The sequence below is a fragment of the Ambystoma mexicanum genome, chromosome 1p (assembly GCF_040938575.1).
Source record: "Ambystoma mexicanum isolate Mex_15411 chromosome 1p, UKY_AmexF1_1, whole genome shotgun sequence".
Classification (NCBI taxonomy): Eukaryota; Metazoa; Chordata; class Amphibia; order Caudata; family Ambystomatidae; genus Ambystoma; species Ambystoma mexicanum.
Genome location: NC_090921.1, coordinates 1475469202 through 1475481981, shown reverse-complemented (window position 1 = coordinate 1475481981; position 12780 = coordinate 1475469202). Strand labels below are relative to the sequence as shown.

The 12780-nt window shown below is 43.0% G+C and overlaps 7 non-coding genes across 7 annotated transcripts; all 7 read right to left on the bottom strand.

The window, feature by feature from the left end:
• Nucleotides 1–4672: 4672 nt before the first annotated feature.
• Nucleotides 4673–4746, bottom strand: TRNAI-AAU (transfer RNA isoleucine (anticodon AAU)). Its single transcript has one exon. It is a non-coding gene; the product is annotated as a tRNA-Ile (tRNA).
• A 1512-nt stretch (nucleotides 4747–6258) lies between these two features.
• Nucleotides 6259–6332, bottom strand: TRNAI-AAU (transfer RNA isoleucine (anticodon AAU)). Its single transcript has one exon. It is a non-coding gene; the product is annotated as a tRNA-Ile (tRNA).
• A 1512-nt stretch (nucleotides 6333–7844) lies between these two features.
• TRNAI-AAU (transfer RNA isoleucine (anticodon AAU)) lies at nucleotides 7845–7918 on the bottom strand. The gene has a single exon. It is a non-coding gene; the product is annotated as a tRNA-Ile (tRNA).
• Nucleotides 7919–8643: 725 nt separating this feature from the next.
• TRNAI-AAU (transfer RNA isoleucine (anticodon AAU)) lies at nucleotides 8644–8717 on the bottom strand. The gene has a single exon. It is a non-coding gene; the product is annotated as a tRNA-Ile (tRNA).
• A 677-nt stretch (nucleotides 8718–9394) lies between these two features.
• TRNAI-AAU (transfer RNA isoleucine (anticodon AAU)) lies at nucleotides 9395–9468 on the bottom strand. Its single transcript has one exon. It is a non-coding gene; the product is annotated as a tRNA-Ile (tRNA).
• Nucleotides 9469–11318: 1850 nt separating this feature from the next.
• On the bottom strand, nucleotides 11319–11392 carry TRNAI-AAU (transfer RNA isoleucine (anticodon AAU)). The gene has a single exon. It is a non-coding gene; the product is annotated as a tRNA-Ile (tRNA).
• Nucleotides 11393–12116: 724 nt separating this feature from the next.
• Nucleotides 12117–12190, bottom strand: TRNAI-AAU (transfer RNA isoleucine (anticodon AAU)). The gene has a single exon. It is a non-coding gene; the product is annotated as a tRNA-Ile (tRNA).
• Nucleotides 12191–12780: the final 590 nt, after the last annotated feature.

The window sequence follows — 12780 nt, the reverse complement described above, 5'->3', positions numbered from 1 at the left end:
CCCAAATTGACAAAGTGACCAATACTGGGATCAAATTCGCTAACTTGGCGTGATTAGCACCATGCTCAGTCAGAAAAAGTATGCCTTCTGACTGGAGCATAGGAGGGAGGCCAGTTGCAGGGGGGAACTTTCTTCCCTTGAAAGAAAATGCCTAACTCATTCACAAATACAACCCTTATCCTCACAACAACATTGGTTATGTCCCGCAGCAGTACTGACCCGTGACCATGTATGCACAGCTGCTACCAACAAAACAGCAATCTTGTGTTAGTAACTCTAAAGCTGTGAGTGCCAATTCTGCATCCATCTCATGCTTCTGCAGAAATATTTCCCAAAATGACAAAGTGGCCAATACGGGGATCAAACCCGTGACCTTGGCGTTATTAGCACCACTCTCTAACCAACTGAGCTAACCGGCCAACTGAGAGTCTTTTTCCCTTGGAAAAAAAATGCCTAACTCATTCACACATAAAACCCTTATCCTCACAACAACCTAAAGAAAAACTACATTTGATCTGAAGGAAATTCATGAATATGACAATTATCTTCAAACTGACTTGTGGCCTGCATCACATTTAAGTAGAACTGGGACAAAGAAGGTTAAATGCATCTCATTGGAAGTGCCGCAGCAGTACTGACCCGTGACCATTTATGGACTGCTGCTTGAAACAAAACAGCAAACTAGTCATAGTAAATCTAAAGCTGTGGGTGGGAATTCTGCATCAATCTCATGCTTCTGCAGAAATATTTCCCAAATTGACAAAGTGGCCAATGCTGGGATCAAATTAGCTAACTTGGCGTGATTAGCACCATGCTCAGTCAGAAAAAGTACGCCTTCTGACTGGAGCATAGGAGGGAGGCCAGTTGCGGGGGGGAGTTTACTTCCCTTGAAAGAAAATGCCTAACTCATTCACAAATACAACCCTTATCCTCACAACAACATTGGTTATGTCCCGCAGCAGTACTGACCCGTGACCATGTATGCACAGCTGCTTCCAACAAAACAGCAATCTTGTGTTAGTAATTCTAATGCTGTGGGTGCCAATTCTGCATCAATCTCATGCTTCTGCAGAAATATTTCCCAAAATGACAAAGTGACCAATGCAGGGATCTAACCCATGACCTTGGCGTTATTAGCACCACGCTCTAACCAACTGAGCTAACCGGCCAGCTGAGAGCCGTGTTTCTGACTGGAGCATAAGAGGGAGGCCAGTTGCAGGGGGATTTTTTCTTCCCTTGGAAAAAAAATGCCTAACTCATTCACAAATACAACCCTTATCCTCACAACAACCTAAAGAAAAACTAAATGTGATCTGAAGGAAATTCACGATTATGACAATTATCTTCAAACTGACTTGTAGCCTGCACCACATTTAAGTAGCACTGGGACAAAGCAGGTTAAATGCATCTCATTGGTCATTTCCCACAGCAGTACTGACCTGTGACCATTTATGGACTGCTGCTTCCAACAAAACTGCAAACTAGTCATAGTAAATCTAAAGCTGTGGGTGGGAATTCTGCATCAATCTCATGCTTCTGCAGAAATATTTCCCAAATTGACAAAGTGACCAATACTGGGATCAAATTCGCTAACTTGGCGTGATTAGCACCATGCTCAGTCAGAAAAAGTATGCCTTCTGACTGGAGCATAGGAGGGAGGCCAGTTGCAGGGGGGAACTTTCTTCCCTTGAAAGAAAATGCCTAACTCATTCACAAATACAACCCTTATCCTCACAACAACATTGGTTATGTCCCGCAGCAGTACTGACCCGTGACCATGTATGCACAGCTGCTACCAACAAAACAGCAATCTTGTGTTAGTAACTCTAAAGCTGTGAGTGCCAATTCTGCATCCATCTCATGCTTCTGCAGAAATATTTCCCAAAATGACAAAGTGGCCAATACGGGGATCAAACCCGTGACCTTGGCGTTATTAGCACCACTCTCTAACCAACTGAGCTAACCGGCCAACTGAGAGTCTTTTTCCCTTGGAAAAAAAATGCCTAACTCATTCACACATAAAACCCTTATCCTCACAACAACCTAAAGAAAAACTACATTTGATCTGAAGGAAATTCATGAATATGACAATTATCTTCAAACTGACTTGTGGCCTGCATCACATTTAAGTAGAACTGGGACAAAGAAGGTTAAATGCATCTCATTGGAAGTGCCGCAGCAGTACTGACCCGTGACCATTTATGGACTGCTGCTTGAAACAAAACAGCAAACTAGTCATAGTAAATCTAAAGCTGTGGGTGGGAATTCTGCATCAATCTCATGCTTCTGCAGAAATATTTCCCAAATTGACAAAGTGGCCAATGCTGGGATCAAATTAGCTAACTTGGCGTGATTAGCACCATGCTCAGTCAGAAAAAGTACGCCTTCTGACTGGAGCATAGGAGGGAGGCCAGTTGCGGGGGGGAGTTTACTTCCCTTGAAAGAAAATGCCTAACTCATTCACAAATACAACCCTTATCCTCACAACAACATTGGTTATGTCCCGCAGCAGTACTGACCCGTGACCATGTATGCACAGCTGCTTCCAACAAAACAGCAATCTTGTGTTAGTAATTCTAATGCTGTGGGTGCCAATTCTGCATCAATCTCATGCTTCTGCAGAAATATTTCCCAAAATGACAAAGTGACCAATGCAGGGATCTAACCCATGACCTTGGCGTTATTAGCACCACGCTCTAACCAACTGAGCTAACCGGCCAGCTGAGAGCCGTGTTTCTGACTGGAGCATAAGAGGGAGGCCAGTTGCAGGGGGATTTTTTCTTCCCTTGGAAAAAAAATGCCTAACTCATTCACAAATACAACCCTTATCCTCACAACAACCTAAAGGAAAACTACATGTGATCTGAAGGAAATTCATGAATATTACAATTATCTTCAAACTGACTTGTGGCCTGAATCACATTTAAGTAGAACTGGGACAAAGAAGGTTAAATGCATCTCATTGGACGTCCCGCAGCAGTACTGACCCGTGACCATTTATGGACTGCTGCTTGAAACAAAACAGCAAACTAGTCATAGTAAATCTAAAGCTGTGGGTGGGAATTCTGCATCAGTCTCATGCTTCTGCAGAAATATTTCCCAAATTGACAAAGTGGCCAATACTGGGATCAAATTCGCTAACTTGGCGTGATTAGCACCATGCTCAGTCAGATAAAGTGACTGGAGCATAAGAGGGAGGCCAGTTGCAGGGGGATTTTTTCTTCCCTTGGAAAAAAAATGCCTAACTCATTCACACATACAACCCTTATCCTCACAACAACCTAAAGAAAAACTGCATGTGATCTGAAGGAAATTCATGAATATTACAATTATCTTCAAACTGACGTGTGGCCTGCGTCACATTTAAGTAGTACTGAGACAAAGAAGGTTAAATGCATCTCATTGGTCATTTCCCACAGCAGTACTGACCTGTGACCATTTATGGACTGCTGCTTCCAACAAAACAGTAAACTTGTCATAGTAAATCTAAAGCTGTGGGTGGGAATTCTGCATCAATCTAATGCTTCTGCATACATTTTTCCCAAATTGACAAAGTGGCCAATACAGGGATCAAATACGCTAACTTGGCGTTATTAGCACCATGCTCAGTCAGAAAAAGTATGCCTTCTGACTGGAGCATAGGAGGGAGGCCAGTTGCAGGGGGGAGTTTTCTTCCCTTGAAAGAAAATGCCTAACTCATTCACAAATACAGCCCTTATCCTCACAACAACATTGGTTATGTCCCGCAGCAGTACTGACCCGTGACCATGTATGCACAGCTGCTTCCAACAAAACAGCAATCTTGTGTTAGTAACTCTAAAGCTGTGAGTGCCAATTCTGCATCAATCTCATGCTTCTGCAGAAATATTTCCCAAAATGACAAAGTGGCCAATACGGGGATCGAACCCGTGACCTTGGCGTTATTAGCACGACGCTCTAACCGGCCAGCTGAGAGTCCTGTTTCTGACTGGAGCATAAGAGGGAGGCCAGTTGCAGCGGGATTTTTTCTTCCATTGGAAAAAAAATGCCTAACTCATTCACACATAAAACCCTTATCCTCACAACAACCTAAAGAAAAACTACATGTGATCTGAAGGAAATTCATGAATATGACAATTATCTTCAAACTGACTTGTAGCCTGCATCACATTTAAGTAGAACTGGGACAAAGAAGGTTAAATGCATCTCATTGGTCATTTCCCACAGCAGTACTGACCTGTGACCATTTATGGACTGCTGCTTCCAACAAAACAGTAAACTTGTCATAGTAAATCTAAAGCTGTGGGTGGGAATTCTGCATCAATCTAATGCTTCTGCAGACATTTTTCCCAAATTGACAAAGTGGCCAATACAGGGATCAAATACGCTAACTTGGCGTTATTAGCACCATGCTCAGTCAGAAAAAGTATGCCTTCTGACTGGAGCATATGAGGGAGGCCAGTTGCAGGGGGGAGCTTTCTTCCATTGAAAGAAAATGCCTAACTCATTCACAAATACAGCCCTTATCCTCACAACAACATTGGTTATGTCCCGCAGCAGTACTGACCCGTGACCATGTATGCACAGCTGCTTCCAACAAAACAGCAATCTTGTGTTAGTAACTCTAAAGCTGTGAGTGCCAATTCTGCATCAATCTCATCCTTCTGCAGAAATATTTCCCAAAATGACAAAGTGGCCAATACGGGGATCGAACCCGTGACCTTGGCGTTATTAGCCCCACGCTCTAACCAACTGAGCTAACCGGCCAGCTGAGAGGCATATTTCTGACTGGAGCATAAGAGGGAGGCCAGTTGCAGAGGGATTTTTTCTTCCCTTGGAAAAAAATGCCTAACTCATTCACACATAAAACCCTTATCCTCACAACAACCTAAAGAAAAACTAAATGTGATCTGAAGGAAATTCACGAATATGACAATTATCTTCAAACTGACTTGTAGCCTGCATCACATTTAAGTAGCACTGGGACAAAGAAGGTTAAATGCATCTCATTGGTCATTTCCCACAGCAGTACTGACCTGTGACCATTTATGGACTGCTGCTTCCAACAAAACTGCAAACTAGTCATAGTAAATGTAAAGCTGTGGGTGGGAATTCTGCATCAATCTCATGCTTCTGCAGAAATATTTCCCAAATTGACAAAGTGACCAATACTGGGATCAAATTCGCTAACTTGGCGTGATTAGCACCATGCTCAGTCAGAAAAAGTATGCCTTCTGACTGGAGCATAGGAGGGAGGCCAGTTTCAGGGGGTAGTTTTCTTCCATTGAAAGAAAATGCCTAACTCATTCACAAATACAACCCTTATCCTCACAACAACATTGGTTATGTCCCGCAGCAGTACTGACCCGTGACCATGTATGCACAGCTGCTACCAACAAAACAGCAATCTTGTGTTAGTAACTCTAAAGCTGTGAGTGCCAATTCTGCATCAATCTCATGCTTCTGCAGAAATATTTCCCAAAATGACAAAGTGGCCAATACGGGGATCGAACCCGTGACCTTGGCGTTATTAGCACGACGCTCTAACTGGCCAGCTGAGAGTCCTGTTTCTGACTGGAGCATAAGAGGGAGGCCAGTTGCAGCGGGATTTTTTCTTCCATTGGAAAAAAAATGCCTAACTCATTCACACATAAAACCCTTATCCTCACAACAACCTAAAGAAAAACTACATGTGATCTGAAGGAAATTCATGAATATGACAATTATCTTCAAACTGACTTGTAGCCTGCATCACATTTAAGTAGAACTGGGACAAAGAAGGTTAAATGCATCTCATTGGTCATTTCCCACAGCAGTACTGACCTGTGACCATTTATGGACTGCTGCTTCCAACAAAACAGTAAACTTGTCATAGTAAATCTAAAGCTGTGGGTGGGAATTCTGCATCAATCTAATGCTTCTGCAGACATTTTTCCCAAATTGACAAAGTGGCCAATACAGGGATCAAATACGCTAACTTGGCGTTATTAGCACCATGCTCAGTCAGAAAAAGTATGCCTTCTGACTGGAGCATATGAGGGAGGCCAGTTGCAGGGGGGAGCTTTCTTCCATTGAAAGAAAATGCCTAACTCATTCACAAATACAGCCCTTATCCTCACAACAACATTGGTTATGTCCCGCAGCAGTACTGACCCGTGACCATGTATGCACAGCTGCTTCCAACAAAACAGCAATCTTGTGTTAGTAACTCTAAAGCTGTGAGTGCCAATTCTGCATCAATCTCATCCTTCTGCAGAAATATTTCCCAAAATGACAAAGTGGCCAATACGGGGATCGAACCCGTGACCTTGGCGTTATTAGCCCCAAGCTCTAACCAACTGAGCTAACCGGCCAGCTGAGACGCATATTTCTGACTGGAGCATAAGAAGGAGGCCAGTTGCAGAGGGATTTTTTCTTCCCTTGGAAAAAAATGCCTAACTCATTCACACATAAAACCCTTATCCTCACAACAACCTAAAGAAAAACTAAATGTGATCTGAAGGAAATTCACGAATATGACAATTATCTTCAAACTGACTTGTAGCCTGCATCACATTTAAGTAGCACTGGGACAAAGAAGGTTAAATGCATCTCATTGGTCATTTCCCACAGCAGTACTGACCTGTGACCATTTATGGACTGCTGCTTCCAACAAAACTGCAAACTAGTCATAGTAAATCTAAAGCTGTGGGTGGGAATTCTGCATCAATCTCATGCTTCTGCAGAAATATTTCCCAAATTGACAAAGTGACCAATACTGGGATCAAATTCGCTAACTTGGCGTGATTAGCACCATGCTCAGTCAGAAAAAGTATGCCTTCTGACTGGAGCATAGGAGGGAGGCCAGTTGCAGGGGGTAGTTTTCTTCCATTGAAAGAAAATGCCTAACTCATTCACAAATACAACCCTTATCCTCACAACAACATTGGTTATGTCCCGCAGCAGTACTGACCCGTGACCATGTATGCACAGCTGCTACCAACAAAACAGCAATCTTGTGTTAGTAACTCTAAAGCTGTGAGTGCCAATTCTGCATCAATCTCATGCTTCTGCAGAAATATTTCCCAAAATGACAAAGTGGCCAATACGGGGATCGAACCCGTGACCTTGGCGTTATTAGCACGACGCTCTAACCGGCCAGCTGAGAGTCCTGTTTCTGACTGGAGCATAAGAGGGAGGCCAGTTGCAGCGGGATTTTTTCTTCCATTGGAAAAAAAATGCCTAACTCATTCACACATAAAACCCTTATCCTCACAACAACCTAAAGAAAAACTACATGTGATCTGAAGGAAATTCATGAATATGACAATTATCTTCAAACTGACTTGTAGCCTGCATCACATTTAAGTAGAACTGGGACAAAGAAGGTTAAATGCATCTCATTGGTCATTTCCCACAGCAGTACTGACCTGTGACCATTTATGGACTGCTGCTTCCAACAAAACAGTAAACTTGTCATAGTAAATCTAAAGCTGTGGGTGGGAATTCTGCATCAATCTAATGCTTCTGCAGACATTTTTCCCAAATTGACAAAGTGGCCAATACAGGGATCAAATACGCTAACTTGGCGTTATTAGCACCATGCTCAGTCAGAAAAAGTATGCCTTCTGACTGGAGCATATGAGGGAGGCCAGTTGCAGGGGGGAGCTTTCTTCCATTGAAAGAAAATGCCTAACACATTCACAAATACAGCCCTTATCCTCACAACAACATTGGTTATGTCCCGCAGCAGTACTGACCCGTGACCATGTATGCACAGCTGCTTCCAACAAAACAGCAATCTTGTGTTAGTAACTCTAAAGCTGTGAGTGCCAATTCTGCATCAATCTCATCCTTCTGCAGAAATATTTCCCAAAATGACAAAGTGGCCAATACGGGGATCGAACCCGTGACCTTGGCGTTATTAGCCCCAAGCTCTAACCAACTGAGCTAACCGGCCAGCTGAGAGGCATATTTCTGACTGGAGCATAAGAGGGAGGCCAGTTGCAGAGGGATTTTTTCTTCCCTTGGAAAAAAATGCCTAACTCATTCACACATAAAACCCTTATCCTCACAACAACCTAAAGAAAAACTAAATGTGATCTGAAGGAAATTCACGAATATGACAATTATCTTCAAACTGACTTGTAGCCTGCATCACATTTAAGTAGCACTGGGACAAAGAAGGTTAAATGCATCTCATTGGTCATTTCCCACAGCAGTACTGACCTGTGACCATTTATGGACTGCTGCTTCCAACAAAACTGCAAACTAGTCATAGTAAATCTAAAGCTGTGGGTGGGAATTCTGCATCAATCTCATGCTTCTGCAGAAATATTTCCCAAATTGACAAAGTGACCAATACTGGGATCAAATTCGCTAACTTGGCGTGATTAGCACCATGCTCAGTCAGAAAAAGTATGCCTTCTGACTGGAGCATAGGAGGGAGGCCAGTTGCAGGGGGTAGTTTTCTTCCATTGAAAGAAAATGCCTAACTCATTCACAAATACAACCCTTATCCTCACAACAACATTGGTTATGTCCCGCAGCAGTACTGACCCGTGACCATGTATGCACAGCTGCTACCAACAAAACAGCAATCTTGTGTTAGTAACTCTAAAGCTGTGAGTGCCAATTCTGCATCAATCTCATGCTTCTGCAGAAATATTTCCCAAAATGACAAAGTGGCCAATACGGGGATCGAACTCGTGACCTTGGTGTTATTAGCACCACGCTCTAACCAACTGAGCTAACCGGCCAGCTGAAAGTCTTTTTCCCTTGGAAAAAAAATGCCTAACTCATTCACACATAAAACCCTTATCCTCACAACAACCTAAAGAAAAACTACATGTGATCTGAAGGAAATTCATGAATATGACAATTATCTTCAAACTGACTTGTAGCCTGCATCACATTTAAGTAGAACTGGGACAAAGAAGGTTAAATGCATCTCATTGGTCATTTCCCACAGCAGTACTGACCTGTGACCATTTATGGACTGCTGCTTCCAACAAAACAGCAAACTTGTCATCGTAAATCTAAAGCTGTGGGTGGGAATTCTGCATCAATCTCATGCTTCTGCAGAAATATTTCCCAAATTGACAAAGTGGCCAATACTGGGATCAAATTCGCTAACTTGGCGTGATTAGCACCATGCTCAGTCAGAAAAAGTATGCCTTCTGACTGGAGCATAGGAGGGAGGCTAGTTGCAGGGGGGAGTTTTCTTCCCTTGAAAGAAAATGCCTAACTCATTCACAAATACAACCCTTATCCTCACAACAACATTGGTTATGTCCGCAGCAGTACTGACCCGTGACTATGTATGCACAGCTGCTTCCAACAAAACAGCAATCTTGTGTTAGTAACTCTAAAGCTGTGAGTGCCAATTCTGCATCAATCTCATGCTTCTGCAGAAATATTTCCCAAAATGACAAAGTGGCCAATACGGGGATCGAACCCATGACCTTGGCGTTATTAGCACCATGCTCTAACCAACTGAGCTAACCGACCAGCTGAGATTCCTGTTTCTGACTGGAGCATTAGAGGGCGGCCAGTTGCAGGGGGATTTTTTCTTCCCTTGGAAAAAAAACGCCTAAGTCATTCACACATAAAACCCTTATCCTCACAACAACCTAAAGAAAAACTACATGTGATCTGAAGGAAATTCATGAATATGACAATTATCTTCAAACTGACTTGTAGCCTGCATCACATTTAAGTAGAACTGGGACAAAGAAGGTTAAATGCATCTCATTGGTCATTTCCCACAGCAGTACTGCCCTGTGACCATTTATGGACTGCTGCTTCCAACAAAACAGCAAACTAGTCATAGTAAATCTAAAGCTGTGGGTGGGAATTCTGCATCAATCTAATGCTTCTGCAGAAATATTTCCCAAATTGACAAAGTGGCCAATACTGGGATCAAATCCGCTAACTTGGCGTGATTAGCACCATGCTCAGTCAGAAAAAGTATGCCTTCTGACTGGAGCATAGGAGGGAGGCCAGTTGCAGGGGGGAGTTTTCTTCCCTTGAAAGAAAATGCCTAACTCATTCACAAATACAACCCTTATCCTCACAACAACATTGGTTATGTCCCGCAGCAGTACTGACCCGTGACCATGTATTCACAGCTGCTTCCAACAAAACAGCAATCTTGTGTTAGTAACTCTAAAGCTGTGAGTGCCAATTCTGCATCAATCTCATGCTTCTGCAGAAATATTTCCCAAATTGACAAAGTGGCCAATACTGGGATCAAATCCGCTAACTTGGCGTGATTAGCACCATGCTCAGTCAGAAAAAGTATGCCTTCTGACTGGAGCATAGGAGGGAGGCCAGTTGCAGGGGGGAGTTTTCTTCCCTTGAAAGAAAATGCCTAACTCATTCACAAATACAACCCTTATCCTCACAACAACATTGGTTATGTCCCGCAGCAGTACTGACCCGTGACCATGTATTCACAGCTGCTTCCAACAAAACAGCAATCTTGTGTTAGTAACTCTAAAGCTGTGAGTGCCAATTCTGCATCAATCTCATGCTTCTGCAGAAATATTTCCCAAAATGACAAGGAGGCCAATACGGGGACCCGTGACCTTGCCATTATTAGCACCACTCTCTAACCAAATGAGCTAAACAGCCAGCTGAGAGTTTTGTTTCTGACTCAAGCATAAGCAGGAGGCCAGTTGTAGGGGGATGTTTTCTTCCCTTGGAAAAAAAATGCCTAACTCATTCACACAGACAACCCTTATCCTCACAACAACCTAAAGAAAAACTCCATGTGATCTGAAGGAAATTCATGAATATTACAATTATCTTCAAACTGACTTGTGGCCTGCATCACATTTAAGTAGTACTGCGACAAAGAAGGTTAAATGCATCTCATTGGTCATTTCCCACAGCAGTACTGACCTGTGACCATTTATGGACTGCTGCTTCCAACAAAACAGCAAACTTGTCATAGTAAATCTAAAGCTGTGGGTGGGAATTCTGCATCAATCTAATGCTTCTGCAGACATTTTTCCCAAATTGACAAAGTGGCCAATACTGGGATCAAATTTGCTAACTTGGCGTGATTAGCACCATGCTCAGTCAGAAAAAGTATGCTTCTGACTGGAGCATAGGAGGGAGGCCAGTTGCAGGGGGGAGTTTTCTTTCCTTGAAAGAAAATGCCTAACTCATTCACAAATACAACCCTTATCCTCACAACAACATTGGTTATGTCCCGCAGCAGTACTGACCCGTGACCATGTATGCACAGCTGCTTCCAACAAAACAGCAATCTTGTGTTAGTAACTCTAAAGCTGTGAGTGCCAATTCTGCATCAATCTCATCCTTCTGCAGAAATATTTCCCAAAATGACAAAGTGGCCAATACAGGGATCGAACCCGTGACCTTGGCGTTATTAGCACCACGCTCTAACCAACTGAGCTAACCGGCCAGCTGAGAGGCATATTTCTGACTGGAGTATAAGAGGGAGGCCAGTTGCAGGGGGATTTTTTCTTCCCTTGGAAAAAAATGCCTAACTCATTCACACATAAAACCCTTATCCTCACAACAACCTAAAGAAAAACTACATGTGATCTGAAGGAAATTCACGAATATGACAATTATCTTCAAACTGACTTGTAGCCTGCATCACATTTAAGTAGAACTGGGACAAAGAAGGTTAAATGCATCTCATTGGTCATTTCCCACAGCAGTACTGACCTGTGACCATTTATGGACTGCTGCTTCCAACAAAACAGGAAACTAGTCATAGTAAATCTAAAGCTGTGGGTGGGAATTCTGCATCAATCTCATGCTTCTGCAGAAATATTTCCCAAATTGACAACGTGGCCAATACTGGGATCAAATTCGCTAACTTGGCGTGATTAGCACCATGCTCAGTCAGAAAAAGTATGCCTTCTGACTGGAGCATAGGAGGGAGGCCAGTTGCAGGGGGGAGTTTTCTTCCCTTGAAAGAAAATGCCTAACTCATTCACAAATACAACCCTTATCCTCACAACAACATTAGTTATGTCCGCAGCAGTACTGACCCGTGACTATGTATGCACAGCTGCTTCCAACAAAACAGCAATCTTGTGTTAGTAACTCTAAAGCTGTGAGTGCCAATTGTGCATCAATCTCATCCTTCTGCAGAAATATTTCCCAAAATGACAAAGTGGCCAATACGGGGATCGAACCCGTGACCTTGGCGTTATTAGCACCACGCTCTAACCGACTGAGCTAACCGGCCAGCTGAGAGTCTTTTTCCCTTGGAAAAAAATGCCTAACTCATTCACACATAAAACCCTTATCCTCACAACAACCTAAAGAAAAACTACATGTGATCTGAAGGAAATTCATGAATATGACAATTATCTTCAAACTGACTTGTAGCCTGCATCACATTTAAGTGGAACTGGGACAAAGAAGGTTAAATGCATCTCATTGGTCATTTCCCACAGCAGTACTGACCTGTGACCATTTATGGACTGCTGCTTCCAACAAAACAGCAAACTTGTCATCGTAAATCTAAAGCTGTGGGTGGGAATTCTGCATCAATCTCATGCTTCTGCAGAACTATTTCCCAAATTGACAAAGTGGCCAATACTGGGATCAAATTCGCTAACTTGGCGTGATTAGCACCATGCTCAGTCAGAAAAAGTATGCCTTCTGACTGGAGCATAGGAGGGAGGCCAGTTGCAGGGGGGAGTTTTCTTCCCTTGAAAGAAAATGCCTAACTCATTCACAAAAACAACCCTTATCCTCACAACAACATTGGTTATGTCCGCAGTAGTACTGTCCCGTGACTATGTATGCACAGCTGCTTCCAACAAAACAGCA